The sequence below is a fragment of the Pinus tabuliformis genome, chromosome Q (assembly GCF_031772625.1).
Source record: "Pinus tabuliformis cultivar Carrire ecotype Pingquan chromosome Q, CPIR1, whole genome shotgun sequence".
NCBI lineage: Eukaryota > Viridiplantae > Streptophyta > Pinopsida > Pinales > Pinaceae > Pinus > Pinus tabuliformis.
This window is the reverse complement of record NC_142296.1, coordinates 1,126,255,162-1,126,282,625: the sequence shown is the minus strand read 5'-3', so window position 1 is coordinate 1,126,282,625 and position 27,464 is coordinate 1,126,255,162. Positions and strand designations below refer to the sequence as shown.

At 36.2% G+C, this 27,464-nt stretch overlaps 1 pseudogene; it reads left to right on the top strand.

The window, feature by feature from the left end:
• The first annotated feature begins 15,651 nt into the window (after positions 1-15,651).
• Positions 15,652-16,672, top strand: LOC149223494 (L-lactate dehydrogenase B pseudogene; annotated as a pseudogene).
• Positions 16,673-27,464: the final 10,792 nt, after the last annotated feature.

The following is a 27,464-nucleotide window of genomic DNA, read 5'->3' as shown; positions in this document are numbered from 1 at the left end:
ATGGGAGCATGTCCATAGAGATATTTAGTATCTAGACTATTCTTCGGGGTAGTCAAGAAGCGTTAATTATACAAAGTAAATCAATGATGATTAGAGGGAATTATGTTTTAAATGGAGTTCAAGTGGTAGCGCGAAGATGTGCTGGTGAAGAAAGAGTGGTGTTTGCGAGATTCCAAACTAGATATGAGTGTTGATGAAAAGCAGTCTGACAAAGATCATATTTTTATTGTAATGTGTGTTTTTTATATTTGTTACATGTAAGCATTAAGGGAGGGTATTGGAACTAATTCTCCCATGTGTCAATGTGAGTCCCTAGGTTTCAATCTAGAAATAGTTCTTTTCCATGTGTGAGTTGTATTAGATATCTAGATCCACTATTCTAGGATCTAGAAGAGTATGGATTCCTATATATATATGTGTAACCATTGTGATTAATAAAATATAGTATGTGATTTGAGTTGTGTGCAATCGCTCTCTCATCTCTCAATTTTTCTATCACAAGAGGAATTTATACTCAATAGAGATATGATAGCTCTTTCTTTATTGATTGCAATAGAAATTACACTAAAGTTTTGTTAGAAAACAACATTGTGAATATGAATACAATAAATCAATGCTCCAAATGGATTTTCAACTTTCAATCTCTATGATATTGAATTTAAAATGAAGAGGTTAGTTACAAATGGGTAGTAGATGAATTAAGTCATGTGCCATGGAATGGTTGAGGTGTTAGAAACTCGAAAGATTCTTTACCTAACACACAGTTTGGTCTACAAATGAAAACCCTTATGATTGGTTTAAAATTTTTGAGTAATGATTCTGCATTGATAATTTTTCTCACTTGCAAAACAATAGACCCCAATCCTTCAAGGTACATTGAGGACATTAACCCCTCAACAATTCAAGGGAGAACTATTTAGCTTGTTGCAAGTAATACTTGGCTCAAACAAGTTTGAAAAAAGAAATGTCTTTATGCCTAGTAGACGTAAGTCATTGAACCACGATCTAATTAATGTGGATTGTTTCTAATTGTTTTATATATAATTCTATATGCATGGAATGTTAGGGCAAAATTCAATAATTATGGACAATAGGCTTTAATGGATCGACATTGAAAACTAAATGCATCCCCAACTTAGGATATAGATCAAGTTAGAAAGCATTATCATTGACTACTTTAGCGGTGGACTAATGACCATATTAAAAAGACTTAATCTTTCAATGAGGGATCTTAAACGTTTCCTTTTACAATTATAATTAAAATTAGTACCTACTTACAAAGATTGAGGCTCTCAATGTGTGTCATGTGTTTTACTTTTACTCTTCATGTTGGCGCTACAAGATCAATTACATTTGTTCATGGATACTGATCAGGTGATCAATTTTAAGCTCAAAAATGAAAGTTCCCAAAAATTCTTGAAACCAACGCCAAATCAAAGTGCTCATCATTTTGAACCCAACCATGTTCGTTTCACTTTTATCTCACACTGTATTCCCAAGTTATTGCATGCTGACCGTTTGACGAAACAACTAAAATTTTAGTAGGGCAGTTGACTGGGCAACTGACTGGGATTCCGTACTACTGAGTCAGTAGGGTGACTGTGCAGGGTACGACCTAATGACTGGTTGACACATGGTAGACTCTGGTTCATTGGTTGATGGTCAAATTTGATTGGTGGTTTCTTGTTTGAAGTGTCCCTCTGAATGGGAGACACATGGCCCAATGGGAGGTTGCCATGTGGCATCCTGGTATTGGCCAAAACTTTTGGTTCAAGGCTAAACTTCCCTCACAGGAATCGAACACGAGACCTCATGCTAGACAACACAATGCCTTAGAGTTGTGCCAAAAGTGGTTCTTATTAAACCATGGTGACACGTTTATATTTCAATGGTATATGTTTTGTATTTGGGGGAAGTGGTTAGGGCTAAGCCCTAGGCCTCGGTCACCCCATGCCCATGAGATTGCAGACAGGGGAACTAAGGGCTCGGACTTAGCCCCAATCCATGGTTCTGACACCCCCGATAACCCATAGCACTGAACCACATGACAATTCAGAGTGCGAAAGTTGAATGGGGTGGAAGCATTGAGACTAGCCCAGGGTTGTGGGTATTACATGGGACCATAATGAAGGGCTCGGTAGAGAGCGTGAAGGCTAGGCCCCATACTAGCCCATATGGGGCTTAATGTGACCACAACATGGAGTTTGAGCACTAGGAGGAGGATCTTGCAGCAGGGGGACTAGCACCGAGGTCATATGCTGCCAACGTGACCACATTCCAGCAAAAAAGGTGGCTCCGACGGGTAGGGCAGGCCGTTGGCCCAGCCCTCAGACCTGTGGCACCCAAATGACCATGGATCAAGTTATAAGAGGCTTAATAGGCAGGGACGGGCGTTAAGGCCCAACCCTCAGCCCTATGTAGCCCATGTGGCCTTGTTTTTAGGATTAAGGGGTTCGAGGCTAAATTAACTATCCAACAGGATGCACCAATGGGTAGTGAAATTGTCACTCTGATAGCAATTTTCGGGGCAGATTTGGAGAATTGATAGACATAAGGTGAAATTTGTAGGATGGTTAACAGTCAAGCTCATGGGAGAGGTTGGGAGCTCATATATTTTTGAGTTTTTATCCAAATGGAGCTCAGAATGAGTGCACTTTGGGGTTTTTAGATGTTTTGAATCCATTGGTAACCTCTAATTTCTGATTTGAGCAAATATACAAAGTATTTTTGCAAGTTGGAGACTAAATGTGTATGGATCAGTCATGGTTTCTAAGTAGTTCTGGAAGGTATTTGGGCATGGAGAAGACCTTGTAGGGATATGATCACTTCTATAAGTCTGTTGCAGTAGTTGTAGCTTACAGGGTTTAGCTCAGGTTCAACTTTTATTAACTTGAAGTTTCATTTATGTGCTTCAATGTGGAATTGAAGTGTTCATATGCTCTTTTTTAACTCATTTCAGTTGGAGTATGTCATCTTTGTAGGATATGATCTCACTTGTTGTTTGTGTGAGTTCGTTGTAGGAGAACATTATCTTATAGGGGTAATAGTCATATATTTACCTACAACAAACTTTTATGTACTTCATTTCATACCGAATATATGAGTGGAATAGTCATGTTGATAGGCTTGTAGATGTAGCCTAGGAGGGGTGAACTCCGCCAACAAACCTTTTGTCTTGCTCTTCATTATTCCTGCATGGATTATGTGATGATATGTTCATTATGTTAAGTTACATATGAACACCAATTCATGACTTGAAGAGATATTAGAAACTTGTTTGTTTCAAGACTCAGTTTTACCTTGCAAAGTGTTGACACGGTCCTAATTTTTGTTTTTGATTTTGGAAAAGAGGAAGAAATCACCTACTCCAATTTCAGATCAAGTTTGGTATCAGAGCACCAATTGACCACGTTACAAGAATGGGTAGGAAACATATTCTTCAATAGTGTAACTTCAAGATGAAGTGTTTTTGGAGTCGTGCAAAGATGAGAGTAAAGAGATTGTTTAGATTCCTCTCATCAGTATTTTGTTCATGCAACAACGATATAAATGATGGCTCAATTCTTAACAAGACAACAAGTCTTCATGAAGATGATAAGTGAAGTGCCTTGAATGGGGCTTGAAGGGCACCAATTGAAAATTTTGCATTTTGGATTGAGTTTTTGGGTATTTTTTAGTTCCAGCCTCTTTATATTGACTAGAGAAGTAAAATTTTGGAGTCCAAAAGTTACTAGTGGGGAGGTGTGATCATGTGATCAATTTTAAAAGTGTTAAGAAAGTCTTGAAACCAACGCCAAATCGAAGTGGTCATCGTTATGAATCCAACGACATTCGTTTCACTTCAATCTGACACCTTATGCTCAAGTTATTGCGTGTTGACTGTTTGGCGAAATAACTGAAATTTGAGCAGGGTAGCTTACTAGGATTCCATACTGCTGAGTTAGTTGGGTGTCTACGCAGGGTACGACACAATGAAAAGATAACATGTGGCAGACTCTGGTTCATTGGTTGATGGTTGAATTTGATTGGTGGCTTCTTGTTTGAAGTGGCCTTATGAATGGGAGCCACGTGGCCCAATGGGAGGCTGCCACATGGCCCGATGGGAGGTTGTCATGTGGCCCAATGGGAGGCTGCCACGTGATATCACGGTATTGGTAAAAAAAATTGTTCAGGGCCAAACTTCCCTCATAGAAATCGAACACGAGACCACATGTTGGACAACACAATGCCTTACCACCGTGCCAAGGGTGGTTCTTATTAAACTATGGTAGCACATTTATATTTCAATGGTATATTTTTTGTATTTGGGGGGAGGGGTAGGGGATAAGCCCTAGCCCCCAGTCACTCCACACCCACGAGACTGTAGGCAGGGGAGCCAAGGGCTCAGACTTAACCCTAACCCACGGTTCTGGCACCCTCGATAACCCACAACATCTGACCAAATGGAAATTTGGAGTGCGGAAATTGAAGGGGGCGGAAGCACTAGGACTAGCCCACGGTCATGGGTGTTACATGGGACCATAGCGAAGAGCTCAGCGGAGAGTGTGAAGGCTAGGCCCAAGCCCAGGCCATATGGCCGTTAATGTGACCACAACATGGAGTTTGGGAACTAGGTGGACGAGCTTGTGACAAGGGGGGAAACCCTGAGATCAGATGCTACCAACATGACCATGCACTAGAATAGAAGGGGGCTCTGACAGATAGGGTAGGTCGATGGCCCAGTCCTTGGACCCGTGGCACCCAAATTACCATGCCATGCCATGAGTTTTAAGGGGCTTAATTGATAGCGGCGGGCATTAAGGCCCAACCCTCGGCCCTATGTGGTCCATGTGGCCTTGTTTTCAGGTTAAGGGGTTCGAGGCTAAATTAATTATCCAATAGAATGCACCGGAGAGTAGCGAAATTATCACTCCATTAGTGATTTTTAGGGTGGATTTGTAGAACCGATAGACAAAAGGTCGAATTTGTACGATGGTTAACAGTCAAGTTCATGGGAGAGCTTGGGAGCTCATATATTTTTGAGTTTTTATCCAAATGGAGCTCAAAATTCATGCACTTAGGTGTTTTTGGATGTTTTGAATCCATTGGTAACCTCTAATTTCTGATTTGAGAACATCTACAAAGTATTTTTTAGGTTGGATACTAAAGGTGTATGGATCTGTTAGGGTTTGTAAGCAGTTCTGGAATGTATTTGGGCATGGAGAAGACCTTGTAGGGGTATTCTCACTTCCAAAAGTCTACTACAACAGTTGTAATGTCCAGGGTTCAAATTAGGTTCAACTTCTATTAACATAAAGTTTTGTTTATGTGCTTCAATTTGGAATTGAAGTGTTCATATGCTCTTTTTTAACTCATTTCAATTGGAGTATTTTATCTTTGTAGGAGATGCTTTGAGTTGTTGTTGTTTGTGAGAGTTCTCTATAGTATAACATTACTTTATAGGGTTAATAGCCACATATTTACCTACAACAAATTTTTATGTACTTCATTTGATATTGAGTATATGAATGGTCTAGTCATGTTGACAAGCCCAGAGATGTAGCCCAGGAGGGGTGAACTCCGTCAACAAACCTTTTGTCTTGCTCTTCATTATGCCTGCATGGATTATGTTTTGATATGTTCATTATGTTAAGTTACATATGAAAACTAATTCATGAGTTGAAGAGATATTGGAAACATGTTTGTTTCAAGACCCAGTTTACCTTGAAAAGCTTTGACACAACCCTAATTTTTGTTTTATTTGATTTTGGAAAAGAGGAAGAAATCACTTAATCCAATTTCAGATCAGATACAATGAATATATCCTTGATGAAGGTGGTTATTGTATCTTGTTCTTTAGCAATTTAATAAGCAAATAATCAGACATAAACATAATTGGATGGTGAGAAACCAAAATATGTTTCAAAAGGAGTATGTTTGGTGGGACTTTTCCAAGATCTATTAGAATTATTTTGAATAAATTGTATTTTTCCATCCGAGGTGAAAGGATTTTCATTATTATACATACACAACAAATGAACTAAGGTTTTATCAACTACATTTGTTTGGCCATTGATATGAGAATGGAAATTAGTAGAATAATTTAGTTTGGTGTAAGAATTGACCTTAATGCACTCCAAAACTTGCTCAAAAATATAGAATTGTGTCCATGCACTATGGAAGATGTCAAACCAAAATAGGAGTAAACATGGATAAAATCCAAATGAGTTATGACGAGAGTTGTAGTGATATTTAGTGGTCTTCTTACAAGTGGTCATGATATCAATTTGAGGAAGGTGATCACAATTACTAATACAAAGTCATGTTGATGCTTATTGATAGATAAACTTAAGATAATTTAATCTAAATTGACATATTCTCAAGGTCTAGAAGGAATGATTAAATTTGTATGCATACCTAAAGGTTAATTGGATGATTTTATAACGGAGGAAGAAATACGATATTTATTTTATCTTTCAATGAGTTAATAGTCTCATATGGCACTAATAGAAATGTTGTCCTAATGTGGTTATCGTCTTTGGGACTCCATAGTGTGCAATAACTATTTTCTACTTATATAGTATCTTTTCTTTATTTTAATAAGAGTTTTGTAGGTATTTATCTTATCAAGTTTTAATATTTTGTTAAGAGCATCCGTAACAAATTTTCTAACGACTTTACAATCATTATCATAGAAAGGGTTGGTAGTTTTATTATTTTTTTTATCAAAACCTTTTCTATTTTGGTTAAATAATTTATTTAGTCACTAATATAGCTATAAAAATATTTGAAATCATTAAACATATGAAAAAATATTATTATTTTTAATTTTTTAATTTTTTCTCATTATTAAGCCTTGAGGGTTAGCTCAATTGGTTGAGGTCTTGTTGCTAAAGCACCTTTCCATTGGGAGGTCGCCAATTCTATTCTCCTCGACATCCTCGGGGTTAGTATCAAATTAGTTTTGTAGGGGGGTGTGGTCCCTTCAGGTGGACCTACCTTGATTTTCTAGGGAAAAAAAATATTTTCTCATTATTTTTTGTTTGTTTGTCAAGTGGTATGAATTCCCCAGAGATTATTCCAGGCTTGAGTTGTGGCTTGAAATACTGTGATCCAGGGGCATCTAAGCCATCAAAATCACTCGGGGACCGCACCTACCCTAGGCCACACCAACCCTTAACATGGTTCGATTTTTGTCCATGAAGTTTTGAACTAGTGACCTTCACATCACGGAGTGACAATACACCCTATCACATCTATTCTACTCCCTATGAGAAAAATAATTTTTCATTATTAATTATAATTATAATTTTGAACTAAATAAAAATATAATTTTAAATATAACAACTTTTTTTAAATAAAAAATAAATTTGTTGGCATTATGAATTATGTGTTATCCTTGATGGCAACCTATCTTATGAGTTGTCCTTGATGAAAACCTACTTGATGAGTTGTTCTTTGATGGAAACAAACTTGTATATATGTCAACGATTATTCTTAGTGTTTGTTTCACAGTTCGCTTCACAAACTACACAATTCTTGCTGGAAAGGCAGAAGTGTAGTAATCTATTGTAATGGAGTCATGAGGTTTCGTGTTTTCCCGAAAATTTTTCATGATGCGGTTGAACCTATGATTGAAATCATTCACTTTCTCCTTTTTCTCCATCTTAAGATTACCTAGCTCTTTCAATAACATGGCAAGGGTCTTATGATCAACATTTTTTTTAAGGAAGATCTTCTTAAACCCCCTCCAATTTTGGATGTAGTTTGGAGGAAGGTTTTGATACCTTAAAACTACTCTACCATCCAAGGTACATGGAAAAATTATACATGCAACATCATCGTGACGTACCTCAAGTGTTTATAGATGTAGGTAAAAGTTGTCCAGATGGTATTCAACCTTCACTGTTTTATCAGGGTCATACTTCGTTAAGAGCTTCTCTGAATGCTTTGGCATCTTGTGTAGAACACCTGAAAGTGCAAGTGGGACCTAAGTCATCCAATCCAAATCTTGGTCTGCCATGTATTCTTCTTCGTTTTTCTCCTCTTCTTTGTTATAATTTGATGTCTCTTCTTCCTTTTCCTCTTCTTCGCCGAACCTGCATAAAGTTGTGTCTGAGAGCACAATGTTATCTTCGTCACCACCATGAAAGAGTGGAAGCTCTTATTCCCTTTCCACAGAGTCTATTAATTCTTCAAGAGTGGCAAGAACCACATCTTCAAGAGTAGAAACCATTATCCCACGTCTTGTTCTTCTTCAGAGAATATGGAAGATTGATTATTCCTAGGATCAATTCAATAAATTTTGCAAATTGACGGGTTATAGGGCGGATGGCTCGAACCTGATCATATGGGGTTTCACGGATTGGGCTGAGAAGAGTCACCAACTTCAGAAACACGAGTATGGGAGGTGCAATGAATGTTGTTTCCTTGACCAGAAGATGATATGTTGGGGTCGATGAGTTTATCAGGGTTATCAGCCATAAAAGACCGGTTTCCCTCCTTCTAGCACCATAAATGTTGACGGTGCTGGACCCACTAACGTTAAGGGGATCTCCCTAATGTGAAGTCCCAATTAGACCTCACACCATTTGGTGTAGGATTCCCATCCAGTATAAAGGCCCAATTGCTAAATTCTTAAAGACTTTCCTTAGCTCTAACTGTCAGCAAGAGAGAGGGATGTCATGGTATCTTTGAAAAGAAAGAAGGTGTGCTTGATGAGTGTTAAGTTACAACTTTGTCAAGGTTCTTTTACTATAGTGGGGGGAGAAAAGTGAGCCTATAAGTGAGAGCTAATAGTACCACCCAAGAAGAGACACACATGAACCAGAAGGGTCTGTCTAACATCTAGCGGAATAGTCCACAACGGATGCGATGATTCTTACAATCAACAAATAAAGAAAGATTTGTCTAATATCCCACGGAATAGTCCACAAGGATGGGACAAAAATAGCAACCATTACAGCACATTATCAACAAGATAAGTTCGAAAATAACTGAAATAGTTCAATTATCTTATCACATGTGAAAAAAAAACATGAAATACAAACATCTGCATAATAGTCTTACAAACATTCATATTCCATGCATGAAGAATGTGATGGCCTTGAAGGCTTTTGTTATTAAGTAAAATTTCCAAGACACATGTTTATAACGTACACCACTAGCCCCAGTAGTGGAGCATTGGAGCCACTCATTATTCCTCAAAGAACTAGCTGATCTCTCTAATGCCTTGTGGGAGAAGCCAAGGTGAAAAGTCCTTTACAAATATAATGAGGGAGTATATACAACTAAGGTAATGTACTTGTTTCTCGTAGGAAGTTCTTGGCTACAAAACTACGCTGAGAAACCAACTCGACCAGTCTTTAGGTTCAAGCTGGCTCTTGAACTAGAGGGGGCTCCCTCAAGTGTTATGAGGCTTTTTTTTAACATTGTTCACTGTCACTGGAGCGCAATGTCTAGATATATAATTTATTGTAGGTGGTTGCTAATGATTGTACAATCTCTTTCCATAAATAAATCTGTCTCTTGCAGAGTCCTTGGTCAAAGTGCCAACATCTAATTTGACAAGATAACATGATTTTTAGAGAATTGGATAGAAAAATATAAGAAAATTCATTGTAATTAAGTAGTCATACTGAATACTTAATCAACTAGACATACTAGACGCATATAAAATATTTCTACAGCCAAACAAAACACATTCAAGAGATGACAAAAGGCAACAATTAAAAGATGTGGAGGAATTAACCAAGACAAACAGTTCAGTTAATTAATCTCTTTAAATGATTATGACTTGGCAAGGGGGTTTCAAAGAGATTGACACTCAATTTGTTCTTACCTAGGTCTCCTATGTTACCTTGAACATGTGTAAAAATAAATTATGAAAACATTGGAAAAACAAATCCTGTCATGAACTGGAGCTAGAATATTTAAATTAGGAATTTTATAATAAAAGTTTTACAAAGCGATAGGGTTTTGGGATCAAAATCCAACCACTGTTCATTACAAATCAAAGAATATATAGAAAATCACATCGAGCTAACTATGTCTAGATTTTTGGAATAAAAATATGAACAAAAAAAAAAACAATCTCTAAAAAACTGTAAAAAAATTGGAGTTGTTTTCAAGTCATTTGCCTTGAACTCTTGAGCTGCTTAAACTGTCTGCTGGAAAACTACACTTTTGATCCCAATTTGTTGATCTTCTGCTACTAGGTGTCCTTTGAAAGCTGATATCTCCACCTCTAAATCTGAATAAGAATCACCGTTTATCTGTCCCTTCTTCAGATGCTAAAATCATGTCTATAATCTGGTTGACTCATCTTTTTGTCCTTTGAAGCTCCAATGCTTGGATTTACCAATGATTTTTTTCACTATTTAATTTTCAAAAATATAATTTTTTAATTATATCGGAATAAAATATTTTGATAAAAATATTTTCTAAATATTTGTTAACCTGTAAAGCCATATTTCTATACTTCCATAGAAAATCATTTATGCCTATGGTATCTTGAAAAACCATGTCTCTTGTAGAAAACCATGTCTTGTTTTACCTTGATTTTATATACTTATGAATAAATCAAATTCATAGACATATTTCATAAAACTTCCTTCCCATGGTTTTGAAAACCATGTCTTGTTTTGAAATCCAAGTCTTGTTTTTCCATGATTGGTAAAATATCTTTTACTTTCCCTTTTTACTTCTATAAAATATTTGGATAAGAATTTATGCCTCGTTTTGAAATCCATGTCTTGTTTTGCATTGGTAAAATATCTTTTAATTTCCCTTTTTACTTCTGTAAATGATATGGATTAAGAATTTATCCAAATTCTCTATTCTCGTACATTTTTCCTCTTTATAATTATGTTTCTCCACATCTCTGTTGTTGGTCTTGCTCTCATGGTTTTGATTTTAAAAATAATTAAAATTATTTTAAAATTCAAAACTATGTAGATAATTTATATAATTTATATTCATTTGTGTCAACATGGAGGAAGATAAATTTTATGCCTTGTTTTGAAATCCATGTCTTGTTTTGCCATGATTGGTAAAATATCTTTTACTTTCCCTTTTTACTTCTATAAATTATATGGATTAAGAATTTATCCAAATTCTCTATTCTCGTATATTTTTCCTCTTTATAATTATGTTTCTCCAAATCTCTATAAAACTGTTGTTGGTTTTGCTCCCATGGTTTTGATTTTAAAAACAATTAAAATTATTTTAAATTTCAAAACTATGTGCATAATTTATATAATTTTTAAATGAACATAATTGACTTTTCCTCTTGTAAATTTAAATCAATGTAAATATGAAACAACTTTTTACAGGGTGGGGGAGGCAGGTTAAAATATTAGACATTTCACATATCTCGATGCATTTAGATTATGGTGGTTTAATTTAATAATTTGACTTTCCTTTAATAGGAATAGAGATATAAAACTAATATTCAATATTTTAAATAAATCATTTTTATAAAAAATATAAAATTACAACACAATGACGACTCTTTGACTGCCCTTACATGTGTGTCCTTTGCACTTCCATGAATTTTCAACTTACATGACTCTTTACATTACATGTGTGTCCTTTGGACTTCCATGACTTTTCAACTTACATGACTATTTATATTACATGTGTGTCCTTTGGACTTCCACTTTACAATACATTTGAATACAATATACATGATCGAAAATAGTGATGTGGCATATGACCACTCATGACATGACATGACACAACTAACGTGGACTACTTGATGATGTGGTAATGCCAAGTCCCTGTTGTTGTTAAGTGTTGGATGTCTTCTTGAAGATGCTTTCTCTTCACCTCTGCATGGCTTGGAGATGTAGAATTTTCTATGATCTTCAGTCTTGGATAGTGGTCACAAACTTGTGTCTCTCCACTTTGTCTTGATTGATCAACTTGTCAATTCAGCTACAAAAGAGTCTTTGGGCATGGTTCCTTCCTTTCTCTCCTTCTCCATCATCTTGCCATGACATGATAGGGTACTTGTTCTTGCAATTCACTCATGACGAGATGAAATCAATCCAAAAACCCCCTAGTCTAAGATGATGCATTCTGATCCACCAACTGAGCTTGGAACATGTGATAGGTTGGGAAGAGGGACGCAATGATTGCGTAATGCGTAGTTCCAACAGCTAGGGGGAAAGCTTGAGCTCTGAGACTGTGCAGTGCGCAACTTGGGGAGGCTTCAAGGAAAAGACTGTGCAGTTTCCAGAGCCAGTGGGGTCAGGCTGAGGGAATGGACATTGGGAGAGCCAACTGTGCAGTTTTGGGAGTCAAGGGAGGTTGGACTTCTGCACAACTACACAATTCAAGTACTCAAGGGTTGAGCTTGAGACTTGAGGATGCGAAGTGCATAGTTAAAGTCAGGCTGGAGGACAAGACTGCGAAATTCTTAAGGTCAAGGTTAAGACTTGGGCACAAAAATTGTGCAATGCAACAGTCTTAGGAGACAGGAACAGCGCATTGCGCAGTGCCAAGTACCAAGGTCACATCTAGAGGGTTGATACTACACAGTGCACAACTTAGGAGAGGCCCGAAGAGGCTAGGTTGTTTGGTCAGGAAGTTTTTCTAAAAATGGCTAAGTGTGGGATTGATAAGATAGGTGATGAACTATGATGAACCTTGACTATGATCACACACTTAGAATACTTTGACGAAAGAAAAACATAGATCATCCAAACACATGAACAAAGCATCCCCCTTCGCGTATCTGCTTTACGACAAGATATGACAAATTCGACACTTGAGATAGACTTTGGGATGACCGTGACGACACTTGTGAGATAGTGCTCATGACTTTGTGTATGAGTGCGACAGATGTTTACATAGTTAGTACAACTCATATACACAAAGATGTACCTTCAAAAGCATCAGAATAAGCTTGCAAATATTGCACAATAGCCAAACATGCCAAAAGAGGACAATTAACCCAACATGCAAAAGGAAACAAAGCACTACAAGAAAGCTCATGAGATAAGCTTTAGTGTTTGTGACAACAATGAACACGACCAATAAAGGATGTGAAATTGAGTGTAAACCAAAATTTTGGAGGGTGTTGAAGCAGCTACAACAGTTTGACATTGTGGACTTGAGGGTCTGTAGAACTGTAAGAGACAAAATGGTAGTTCCCTGGCCTAAATGGACAAGCCCCTGGTCTGTATGGACAAGTTCTTGAACCATGCCTTATATTCGTATCATCAAGAACCCTAATATGGTAGTCTTGTGGGAAGCTTAGAAGGGATAGCACCACAGTGTACTTCATAAGCATTTATGGGCTACAATTAGACTCTGGCATAAGTCCAAATGTTTTTAGAACCACCATAGCCGAGCCATGGATGAATCCTTCACAAATAGTGTAAGGTACAGAGTGAGAGAAATACATAGGCCCATATCCTCAGCCTGATAACCCTATCCATGAACTTGGATGAATGTGTTGGGTCGCGCGAGGATCAATTTAAAAGCTAAGTTACTAGCCGTATGATCGAGCGCGAGGCAAATGTATCAAATAGTTAAGACTTAATTTGAGAGATCAAGGATAGAGAGAGAGAGTCAGGGATGGCGTTTGCCCAAAAGTTACAATCCTAGAAGCCCGCAAAAGATCACACAGGTCTGACAAGGATCGAGATGGTGTGGCAACACTGTAGTGTGGAGAAGGCTTGGATGATGTGGAGATCATGCATTCACTAGTAGAAGAACCAAATCCCATGTGAGTTAGCTTATCACAGCATTAGGCAGTGGAAGGCAGGACCCAAATTAGAGAGGGAATCTAGCGGCATTTGACGGGAGAATTTTTGTCTCAGAATCTGTCTTTGGGAGGTAACCATTTGCATCGCTAAAGGGAGACTGAGGCTAACTCAACTCTAGGCTGCCATGGTGGAAACAAGGGTAGTAAGAGCCAACAAATGGGAGTATTGATAAAGCGGAGGTGTGGACCCATCGAGACACATGAGGCAAGATGAAGTAAGTCAGTTACGGTTGCGAACACGTCAACCCGGGTAATGAGAGGCTTGCCGTTAGATAACAACCTGTCAATCTATATTTTATATAAGTTGTTAAACTGATACGAATTTAATGGCGGGAAATGATAATTTTCTTATGTTAAGAAGAGTTTTTTCGGTAGAAATCACATAGGAGAAAATTTTTGCTGACGCGTTTTGAACTAACTAGTGTGATTCATCATCAGGGCCAGAGGAAGATGCAGACGATCGCACTCTGTTTAAGCCCGTGCCATGATCTGCATCTTCATCTGGCCTTGATAATGAACCACACTAGCTGGTTCGAAATGCATCGACAAAATTTTCTCTTATGTAATTTCTACCGAAAAACTCTTCTTAATATAATATGGATCACAGTTTTTTTTATTATAATCATTGAGATTCAACCTCCATGATAGTTTAGGAAAAGACATGAACCAAAATCTCTATTTGTTTTTATTATGGTAGCAACATTGAATAAAAGATAATTTGTTCATTTTCGGCAAAAACATTTCAAATAATATTAAAGATAATTATGAGTATGAGTATACAATTTTCTGATTTTCTGTTCCAATTTTCTGTATCATTTTTATAGTTTTGAAGACAGTGATTGTTCAACGGCCATAGATACCATGTAGGAGAAGCTGCGGCTTGGATCTCCTGTTTAAATGCACACTGAGACTTACATTCATTTTCGAAACTTATGGACATTGGAATTGGTCAACCGAACTGAACATCAGCTAAGACTAAACGGAGCTGCGCCTTAAATCTCTTGATTAAATGCACGCGGTGAGGTAGTTAGAAATAGACCAGAAAAACCCCAACAACTATGCCGTAGAAGTAGAACCATAGACTCGTGCAGATTTTCCTCGCAAGAAGCGTTTCCTCAATATAAAAAATAATTCTCTGCCACTTCTCATAAGGTTTTAAATTCATTTTCCTATGGGATGCTTGTACTTCTCAAAATATCTATAAAAGTTCTTTAATTTATCCATTTTGTTCACATCAGGGAAAACGTGACACTAGGTTCAAACTCGGCTGTATATAATTATAGATTATAAATTATAAATTAGTCAGTTTGGAAAGGTTTGTCAAAAACATACATGAGTTAATACTGAAGAGTTCGTCCTCGTAAAGCAAACGTGTGTTCCAAGCCATTTTGACTTGGATGCCAAGAATATGCAGAATGTCCAGAACGTTCTGAACCTGCATCGACGTCTAAGATGACGTTTGCATGGCGAGTAGAACCAAATTTTCTTTTGCGTTAATGAGAAATATGGCCCTCCTTTCAATTTACACAGCAAGAAAAGGGTTTTAAAACTCTCTGTTGGTTGAAAGTTGGTAATGGTAACCTCATGTGTCTGTATTTTAAAGGCGACATTCTCTTACCTTGATACCCTCTCGGGGATAAAGGCGACTGTTTGTTCAGTGGCTGCCGTCTCCCGTAGACAAAGTCACCGGCGTCATCCTTCTGCTTCGTGTTGGCTTGCCGCTCACTTCACAGCATCGCCAATAAAAGGGCATCGATTTAGCAGCCAAACTTATTATGAGTAGTAACAGCTTCCTCACCCATCAATTGCAGATTCCCTACACAGTTCGAGAGTCCAAGGCATCGAAACTTACAATGGAGAAGCGATTGCAAAAGCATTCAATAGCCCATTCATCGTCAACGTCATCTCTGGGCATTGACATGGCCGGGTCCTTCTTCAAGTCCATCCACAGCGCCGCTCCGCCTTCTCCTGGCACCCGAAACACAAAGATAACCGTCGTCGGCGTCGGAAATGTGGGCATGGCAGTTTCGCAAACGATCCTCACACAAGAGCTCACAACGGAGCTCGCTCTGGTGGACATCCAGGCCGACAAGCTGCGGGGCGAAATGCTGGATCTACAGCACGCCGGCCTTTTTGCCCCGCACCAAGATAGTGGCCGGCACCGACTACGCCATCACGGCGGGCTCCGACATCTGCGTCATCACGGCCGGCGCCAGGCAGCGGGATGGCGAGTCGCGCCTCAATCTGGTGGAGCGCAATTTCCATCTCTTCAAGTCCATCGTGCCGCAGCTCGTGAAATACAGCCCCGACACCATCCTGCTGATCGTCTCAAACCCAGTGGACATACTGACATACATCGCGTGGAAGCTCTCTGGTTTGCCGTCTAACAAAGTGATGGGCAGCGGCACCAACCTCGATTCCTCGCGCTTTCGCTCCATGATCGCAGATCATCTGGACGTGAATGCGCAGGACGTGCAGGCGTACATCGTAGGCGAGCACGGCGACAGCTCGGTGGCTTTGTGGTCGAGCATCAGCGTGGGGGGCGTCCCAGTATTGAGCTTCCTGGACAAGCAGGAAATTCCGTATGAGAAAGAACATCTGGAAGCCATTCACCAGGCCGTGGTGAACAGTGCTTATGAGGTTATCAAATTGAAGGGGTACACTTCGTGGGCTATAGGATACTCAACTGCTAACTTGGTGAAAAGTGTGATTCGAAACCAGAGGAGGGTTCATCCCGTTTCGGTGATGGCCAAGGACTTCCACGGTATCGAAGAGGAGGTGTTCCTGAGCCTTCCTGCTCAGCTGGGAAGAGGAGGGATACTGGGCGTTGCCAGCATCCACTTGACAGAGGAAGAAACCCATTGTCTCAAGATGTCAGCGGGGGCCATCTTTGAAGTTCAGAAGCACCTCCACATTTGAGCTGAGCATTATATCGTACTGCAGGACACTACATTTTAAAATCTTCCTGCGCATACATTGATTTGATTTGATTTGACTTTAAGGCTTTTCTGGGATAATCTTTTGCGAAACGACTTGGATTCTACATAGTAGCATCTCCCCTTTTTCATGTATGCATCTCCCCTTTTTCATGTATGTTGTTTTTATTTATTGAAAATTTTCCTTTCTTGGAAAGACCTTTTCTTCCGGTCTTTCTTGGATCTTTTCTTGTACGAGGACTTGGGTTCTACATAGCTAGCATCCTATTTTCATGTATGTTGTTTTTATTTATTGAAAAACAACAAAATAGCCAGATATCCATCTATATATATTGAAATTTCCTTTCAAAGACCTTTTCTTCCGGTATTTCTTGTATATTTTCTTGTACGAGGAGTTCAATTATTTCTCTAATTTCTTATAAGTTTTCGCATAGTAAAAAAAAAGGGTAATTCTCGGATAAACTATACTTTAAATTCCTATTTTATAGATTTTCTATCACTACAAAAATTTCCTATACATATTTTAATAAATTCTCTTTTATCTACAAAAGTCTACTCCAGTATACCCATCTATTATTTTTCATCATAAAATATAATTTTCTTTAGGGTTTTGGATGCAACGTTATTAGGTTTTGCTGGATCGTTTCATCCTTAGCATGGCCACTCCTATACGGTAGCTTCTCATAACTAATAATTAATTTATTTTGAGAATAATTAATTTTAACTCAATTAAAATTTAATATATGTTATTTCTCTATACAATCTCATAATGTTAGTCCTAAATTTTCACTAGTTAGGGTAGTTTTGTTAGAAAATTAATCCAAACCACCGCTTTAAATACACCCACGGCCACCATACTTGTTGTACACGTGTGAATCAACCAAGTAGATTACTTGTTGTACACGTGTGAATGAACCAAGTAGATTTTGTTTGCACATTGTGTTTTTTTATTTGCACTCATGTGGTGTCTTAATGTTTTGTTCTATCATGAATTAATGTGTTGAAATGTATGTTTGAATACACATGTGAATAAGTTTTCAGTTTAGTTGAGAGGGTGTAAGTATGAGAGGTCAAGAGGAGAAAATGATTTGTTGAGGGACAATAGGAAGAAGGATTCAAAAGCCCAATTCTGTATCTTTCAAGCAGTTCATGAAAGTATTTTCCCAAGGATTGCAGCAACAACGAAGTCCAAACAAACATGGGATACCCTCAAGACAACATACCAAGGCATGGAAAAAGTGAAGACAACAAAACTACAAATGTTAAGGAGTGATTTTGAGACAATTTGTATGAAAGAGTCTCTAATGGTGAGGCACTTGAGGAAAGGAGAATAGTTGAGAGTGTTTTGAGAAGTCTGCCAGCAAGGTTTGATGCCATTGTTGTGGTCATAGAAGAGACAAAGGATCTCTCACAGTTTTCAATGGATGAGTTTCATGCATCACTGGTTTCTCATGAACATAGACTAACCAAAGCAACGAACTCCTCATTGGAGCATGCCTTCAAGACAAAATTTTCATTTGGTCAAGGCAGAGGGAGATCAAATGCTAGAGGAAGAGGAAGAATCCCACATAGAGGTGGAAGAGGTAACCCTTCAAACTCAAGTGGAAGGGGCAACAATCAAAATTCAAGTCAAGGCCCAAGCCAAAATCAAGCATAAGGTCCGAGATATGATAAATCTCAAGTTCAATGTCATTATTATAAGAAGTATGGTCATTATGCAAATGAATGTAGAAAGAAGAAACATGACATAAGTAACAAACCAAGTGAAAATTTCACAAAAGAAAATCAAAACCAAGATAGCATGTTTTTAGCTTGTAATGTAGCACAAGAAAAACAAAGGGATGTATGGTTTCTAGATTCAGGGTGCAACAATCACATGACAGGGAACATAGAAATGTTTTCCAATTTAGATGAAAGTGTGAAATCTGAAGTGACATTAGGGACTGATAGCAAAGTCTTTGTCATGGGAAAAGGAAGAGTCAACATTCTAACAAAGAAGGGGGAGAAGAAGTACATTTCAGATGTTTATTTTGTTCTTGGTTCGAAGCATAACCTCATAAGTGTTGGACAACTCACACAATTTTGGATAAGTCTCCAAGCAGACATCTGATTGAAAAAGTTTAGATGAAAAGCAATAAAACGATTCCCCTAAAGATAAAATCATATTTGAAGGAAGAAGGTGCCCGAGCACAATTGTCAATGAATTCACAAGAGGATGAAAGAAAAGTTGCAACTGTCACACAAGTAAACTTTCAAGCAGAAATCAAAGATGAAAATTGGTCATGGCATTTGAGATTTGGTCACCTCAACTTTGGAGGTTTGAATTTTCTACAGAGGAAAGGCATGGTGAAGGGATTGCCACTCATAGAAAAACTAGACAACCTATGTGAAGGATACATCTTGGGAAACAACATAGAGAGACATTTCTATCAGGAAACTCAATAAGGGCTAAAGGACCCTTGGAAATTGCCCATTCAAATTTATGTGGACCAATGCAGAAACCATCAATTGGTGGCAACTACTATTTCTTGACATTCATAGACGATTATACAAGGAAGACATTGGTCTACTTCGTAAAATAGAAAAGTGAAGTGTTTGAACGCTTTCGCCAATACAAAGCTCTTGTTCAAAAGAAAAGTGGACACTACATCAAAGTCTTGAGGATTGACAGAGGTGGCAAATACATCTCAAATTATTTCCTACATTTTTGCAGGGAGCATGGAATTGACAAGCAATTTACAACAAGGTATACACCTCAGCAAAATGGAGTCGCAAAAATAAAAAGTAGGACCATTATGGAAATGGAAAGGAGTATGTTGATGGAAAATCATTTGCCAAATGACTATTGGACTGAAGCTGTCACTTTCACAACATATATCATTAATATGTGTCCAACCAAAACTTTCAAGAATGTGGTGCATGAAGAGGCATGGAGTGGAAGAAAGCATAGTGTCACTCACATGAGAGTGTTCGAATGTGTGGCTTATGCACCTGCCTCGATGAATTAAGGAAGAAGTTGGACATCAAGGGGGAGAAAGGCATATTTGTTGGATATAGTGATGAATCCAAGGCATACAAGCTCTACAATCCATCAACCAAGAATGTCATAATTAGCATAGATGTGCAGTTCATAGAAGAGGAAGCATGGGATTGAAGTTTAGAGAAAAAAATCAATGTGAAAACATGTATATCACATTAAGACAAAGAGGAATTTACTGCAACAAGTAATTCCTTAACAATGACTCCTTCTACTCCTATTCAAGCTAAACAAAGCAGTCAACAAGTGACACCATCAATAATCAATATGAAAACGTCGCGCAATCAAGAACGTACTACTCCAAGCACACCACAAAGACCAGAAACATCATCTACCTCAAGCACAACATCGAGTGACATGTCAAGTCCATATTCCGCAAGAATAAGAAGACAGAAACTCAGAAATTTGAGTGAAATTATGAGCAAGATGAAGTTGATAATAGTGTTGGTCTAAATTCATTATTTGCATTGTTTTTTCTTGTAGATGACCCAATCCATTTTGAATATGAAGTCAAAGAAGAAAAATGAGTTGCGGCAATGGAGGAAGAAATAGAAGCAATAGAAAAGAATGACACGTGGGAATTAGTGGACCTTCCGCAAGGAAAATAAGTTATTGGAGTGAAGTGTGTCTATAAGACCAAGAGAAACACTGAAGGAAAGATTAAAAGGCATAAAGCAAGGCTAGTTGTCAAAGGATACAAGCAACAACATGGAAGAGATTATGCAGAGACATTTTCCCCAGTCGCGAGGATGGAGACAATGCGTACAGTGTTGTTGATTGTCATGCAACATAAATGGAAAGTGTATCAAATGGACATAAAATCAACATTCTTGAATGAATCGCTGAAAGAGGAAGTATATGTTACACAACCCCTTGGCCATGAGGTAGAAGGCCAAGAAGACAAGGTGTATAGGTTGAGGAAAGCTAATTATGGCTGAAGCAAGCACCTCGTGCATGGTAGAGCAGGATAGATGCTTACTTGTTGGACAATGGCTTTGACAAATGTGAGGGTGAGCTACTCTCTATATCAAAGAGAGTGACTTCTTAATGTTGTCTTATATGTAGATGATTTGATTTTTACAGGCAATGATGATTTCCTCATCGTTGATTTCAAAGAAGTCATGGAAAGTGAGTTTGAAATGATTGACTTGGGGTTGTTAAGGTACTTTTTGGCACAAAAGTAAAGCAAAAAGAAAATGGTATTTTTATTTCTCAAGCAAAGTATGTAGCAGACATTTTGGAGAGGTTTAATATGTAGAACAACAAGCCCGCACCAACTCCAACTGTCATGGGGTTGAAGTTGAGCAAAGAAGATTGCAGCAGTAATGTCAATCTGACATTATACAAAAGTATGGTGGGCAGCTTGATGTATTTGACAGCAACTAAGTCAGATATAATTGATGCAATAAGCCTAGTGTCAAGGTTCACGGAGACACCCAAGGAGACACATTGGCATGCAACCAAAAGGATTCTAAGGTATGTCAATGTGACAAAAGAGTATGGTATTTTTTACATTGCAACAAATGATTTTAGTTTAGTTGGTTATACTGACAATGACTGGGAGTGAAGTCTTGATGATAGAAAGAGCATGTTAGGATATTTTTTTCATTTAGGCTCGGGAGCCATTTCATGGGCCTCCAAGTAGAAACCAATAATGCCATTGTCAATAGCAGAAGTTGAATATGTCGCCTCAACAACAACAACGTGTCAAGCAGTTTGGATGAGAATAATGTTGAGGGATTTATGCCACGACCAAGAGGGAACAACAACTATTTTCTGCAACAACAATTAGGTAATTTCATTACCAAAGAATTTTGTGTTTCACAAGAGGACCAAGCACATTAATGCTAAATATTATTTTATTAGAGAGTTTATTAACAATGGTGAAATTGTGTTGCAACATTGTAGGCATGGAAAATTTTAGTGGCTAATATTCGTAGGTGGGCTAATGTTCATGATTTTTCAAAAAAAAAAAAGATACGCCAATTTCCATTTTTCATATAAATGATTCACCCAAATTTTACAATATAAATTATTTTACCTTAAAAATCGCCAACATTATACAGAGAGTATATAATAATAAAATCATTATAAATTTGAACTATTTTACAAATACATCAATAAATTTTTTATAGTTTGCATATTAGGGACTAGTGAGATTCGCCAATGTGTTTAAACTTCAAGATAATTCTCCATCCTTAAAATTTTCCCTGACTGCAGGTCACATGAACAATTTGCTGACATTTTCACAAAGCCATTGGCAAGTGACAATTTTGTTTATCTCAGAGACTATTTGGGAATTGTCAATGGCATTAGTTGAGATTAAGAGGGAGTGTTGGAAAAATAATCCAAACCACTGTGTTAAATACATTGTCAACAACCATACTTGTTGTACACGTGTGAATCAACCAAATAGATTCTGTTTACAGGTTGCAGGTTTTGTTTGCAGGATGAACGACAAATTAAATGAAGTTTTGAGCAGGAGTACAAACTCCCCATTCCGCAACACACATCAAGAATTTAAGAATAAATGGACATTTAATGAAGGGTTGGTGAAATTTGTATGGTCAAACATTTATTCTGCTACTGAAATATGTACTCCGCAACATACAAAAACATTCTATGTAAAATCGGCCTTCCTGTGTCTTAATTTTTTGTTATGTCATGAATTAATGTGTTGAAATGTATGTTTGAATATACATGTGAAGAAGTTTTTAGCTTAGATGAGAGGGTGTAAGTCCTAGAGGTCAAGAGGAGAGAATCATGGAGCAATTTGTGGTGGGGGCATAAATACAATTTGTTATGAAGTTTGAAAGTGAGTTACTCCACAACTCTTGGTGAATGTAAATCATAGTAAGAACACTTATTTTACTTGGTCAAGGAGCCACAGTCTCCATATGAATGTATTTCATGCATTATAATTATAATCCAAACTTTTATTGTGCTGATCCCAAATTTTTACTCTGTCTTATTGTGCCTTAAATTTTTGAGTTCTAGCTCCAGTTTAGTTGCGATTCAATCTCCGCAACTGAAGTCTTGAGGGAAAGAATCCTTTGTCCCAAATATTTCAAGTGCAATTGGATAGCTAGAAAATTACTATGTATTTCAATTGTGATATATCCACCACTATTATTTATCTATCTGCAAAAATATTGTTTTGTTGAATTAATGACATATTTACTGATTCTTAGGGAGTGTTTCCCCTTTAGCTTGTGTTGAGTCCTCAAACTCGAAAAAAATAATTAAGAGGGGATTTGATATTTAGTTTTTCATCATCCTCTGCCTAAGGATTTTCAATTGAAAAGTAAAATAATAACTAAAAACTCTTATCAACTCCTCTTACCCCACCTCCCTATCTCACAGTTCAACCCCATCCAATCTCCCCACTCGCTTTCTTCTCTCTCATACTCCTCTGATATCCCTTGTTGCTTGTTCACCTATCACCTTCTTAGCCCCCCAAAAAATAAAGATATAAAAAAAATCTAAGAGAATGGTATGTGTGTCAAAGAAATAGAGGAGAGACTATTAAAAGTTTAAAATTACTTCAACCCTTACACATACCTAGTGAAATATGAGAAGAAATATATATGGATTTCATTATAATATTACTAAAATCAAAGGTAAGGAAGTTATATTCATTCTAGTGGATGTACTAAAAAAATATGCACATTTTTGTGAAACTCAAAGTACATGTAATATTAGAAGGTGATAAAAGTTTTCATGAAGTAAATTCATATCCATCATGAATTTCCCAAGGTAATATATGCAATAGAAATCCAAAATTCATGGGAAAATTTTGGAAGGAATTATAGAAGAGTACAAGAACAACATTAGCTATGAGTTCATCATATCAACCACATATACGTGGTTAAATAGAAATAGTAAATAAATGTTTGGAGTCATTATTATTTTGTAGGAACACATCCTCAATGGGTAGGGTGACTTCCTCGAGTAAAATGATGTGTAATACTACTTATCGCACAACTTATAAGTTGTCTCAATTTCAAGCTCTATTTGGATATTTAACTCCTACTATCACACCTTATTTTCAAAATCATTCTAAAATATAGATAATAGATTCACATAAACAGAAGAATCAAGAAACTCTACAAATAATTAAAGAAAACCTTCAAATGGTCCAAAATGAGACGAAGCAACAAGCAAATCTACTTCACAAGAAAAGTAATTTGAAATAGGGGATTAATTGTTTTTATGTTTCGAATAGTATAACAAATCAACTCTCGAAGAAAACAAAATTAAAATACTAGTATAAAATTTTAAAGAAAAGTAATTTGAAATAGGGGATTAATTGTTTTTATGTTTCGAATAGTATAACAAATCAACTCTCAAAGAAAACAAAATTAAAATACTAGTACAAAATTTTATAGATCTTACAAAATTAAACAAATATTTAGTGAATTAGATATTCCTTCTACATACATTAATACGGTTTTCCGTATTTGTTCTGTAAAAAAATTGTTCAGGAAAAATATTATAATACATATTAAACTTATAAAATTTAATTTAGAATAGTTAGAAATTAATAATATCTTTCTCATCGAAATAAAACCATAACAAAATATTTAATCAAATGAAAAACTACACTAAATAAAAAAACCACTAAAAATTAAACAATTTATGAAATAACACCCTCCATTATAAAACTCTGAGAGACGCATTTTTTAAAAATTAATAAATTATTATATTATAGTATCATATAAACTATCATACTTATGTACTCTTTATCTCCCATATATAAACCAAATAAAATCATTTAAAAAAATAATGTATAAAATAACACCTTGAATTATAAAACTTTGAAGGACATTTTTTTTAAAATACAAATTATTATATTTGTTTTGATACTTGGGATAATCTGTGAAAAATGCACAAAGGCTTTAGATGGTGTATTTTGTGTAAAAATAAGACAAGATCAACCTTTCATTTATTCTTGTCGTGCCCTTTTGCTTTAAACATCTGGTAAAAAACAAAACATATTTTGGGATTCAATGTGCATTGACAAGGACATGGTTTTAGGGAAGTTTGGAAGAATGGGTGGGATGAATAAAGAAGGGAAGTTGTAAGAAATATTCCTACTCTCATTTGGTGGGGAATTTGGATTACCAAGAATAAAGCTATTTTATGGATGCATCTTTAACTCCTGATCTTATTCTTATTTACTACTGGAATAGGAGTGATTCATGCGTTATTACCGTATAAGGAAACAATTCAGAATCATAGGAACATCTCTGAAGAAGAAATAAACCACCAAATTTCATGGTCATATTTTGACAGCGCTTCATTAGAGGATGGAATCTATGGGGGATGGGCTCATTATATACCTTAATGATTATCGTGTTTTAAAATTAAAAAAATTGGGATGAGCAGGGGCACAAATAACTATGTTGAACTCTTAATATTTTTTAAAAATTTATTAGGTTAGGTTTTGGAATATGATTGTTGATCTCTTCAATTTTTTTGAGATTTTTTAAATGTCATTAACTGGTTTAACGAGTCTCAAAGATGCCACAATCATACACTATTACTGATTCTTGACAGATTATTTTAGATCAAACATTCTTTTAACTTTATCTCTTGTTATCACATCTATAGAAAAATGAATTCTACAGCAGAACAATTATCCAAAAAGGGCACTCACCAGATTTTTGGGACTGGCAGGTCTTAGAACAGAACAATTATCCAAAGAGGGCACTCACCAGATTTTTGGGGACTGGCAGGTCTCAGAACAGAACAATTATCCAAAAAGGACACTCACCAGATTTTTGGGGACTAGCAGGTCTCAGAACATGTAAATGGGGCAGATCATAACTTCATACATTAATACTGTGTGGAATTTTAAAGCTCCAACTTTACTTTTCAACTCTTTTTGTTTCTACTTTCAGCACCATAAATCTGTTTTTTATCGTTATATATGTATGAGGATCCTTAAGTGAACATTGGGCTGATATATATTTTTCTTCTCAGCCCATTTTTCTGAACACGGTCTTTTTGGTAAAAAGGCAAGCTTCAAGAATGCACCTCAGTACATGAACATATTTTATTTTATAATTAAAAAATATTAATTTTGATACCATTAAATGCCATTTTTTTAAAAGCAATAAATTATTATATGTATTCTGATAATTGTATCATATGGACTCAACAAAATTTTATGATATAAAAATAAAATAATAACAAGTGTAATATGTATCATTGTTTAGTAAATGCTTTTTGCACAAAAAATAATTGATGGTAAAAGTTATTGTAATTGATTTGAATTGGATCATTATATTATTTTTCATCTATTTCGATAGTGGAAAAAGCGGAGGAATCACCACACGAGATCGTTTTCACTGGTATGACTCAATTTAGAAAAACATATTTGAAACCTTCTAGGAGCATTTTGAGGCATAAAATGATGTTTTTTGGGGATAACACTTTGTCTATTTAGTGTCACACCTTTTTTAATCTTATTATACACATATATACCTTTCCAATGGCGCAAGAATCATGTCAATCAGAGTCTATATGCAAAAGTTATGCCACTCAAAAGTTGTCTTCCTGTTTTCACCACCATAATTCTAGAGGATGCCACATCAACCCCCATTATTCATGGAAAATGGACTAGCCACGTGATTATGATGTAGAAGACTCTAGAAGAGTCTATTTTGTAACTCTGGTTAAGAGTTGAGGTTCTCAAACCTAACCACTAGTAAGCTATCAAGCTGGTTTATAATTGAGCCACTAGGAGGAAAATGGATTCCATTCTTTTGACCGCATTTGTTCCATGACTCAGAAAAATAGGCAAGAGAGATAGGAGGTAGAGAACACAGAGAGGATTGGTGCACTGTAGTAACCCACAAGAAATAGGCCATACTTCTTTTAACACGCAACCATATTTCCATCCAGAGAAAGAGAGCGGAGCGACTTCACCTTAGCTTCCCGAAAGGGTTTCCGAGAGCATATATTGTGTTAAATGTGTGCGTGAACTTTTATTTTGTTGTTCTCTATTTTCTGAATAATTTTAATTCACATTCATGCACGATTAACAGTAAATCTATAGATCCAAAAAATTAATAAAACTGCAATACTGTAGAATTTCAAATTTTAAATATAATTTTGTCAGAGATTAGATCTGTTGTGACGAACTATCCAGTGAAATATCCACGATAGTTTATGGATCAATAAATATGATAAAAATAATATTACAACTATGTAAAAAATTGTCTATATTTCTAGCATATTTTTCCAGATAGATTATACTATGTTGAGTAGCAAAATTACTTATGATACCTGATATGTTTAATGGAATGAGAAACAAATCAAGTTTTACATTGATCCTATTGTTATAGAGGTGGATGAAGCTGTTTTTTAAATAACATGTTAAAATTTATAGGTTATAAATAAATTAAATTGAAGTAGGGATCAATGTTATAAGAAATATGAAGTGAGAGTTCTTACAATATTTATAATTATTAAAATCAAGATTTAGATTTTATTTCATTTCAATTTTCATATATGTATAATTGCTTTAAAAAAATAGAAATGTGTTGTGAGGAGAAAAGTTAAATAACACATATTGCAATCAAGCATTATGTAATGTATATGTTGTTGATTATCTTCCACTATCTTTATTATTATTCATCTTCTTTATCACTTAACATTTTTTACTATATCATTGTTAATCTTTTTAATAAAAATAATTTTTAACATTTTTTTTAGAATTTATGATGTATAT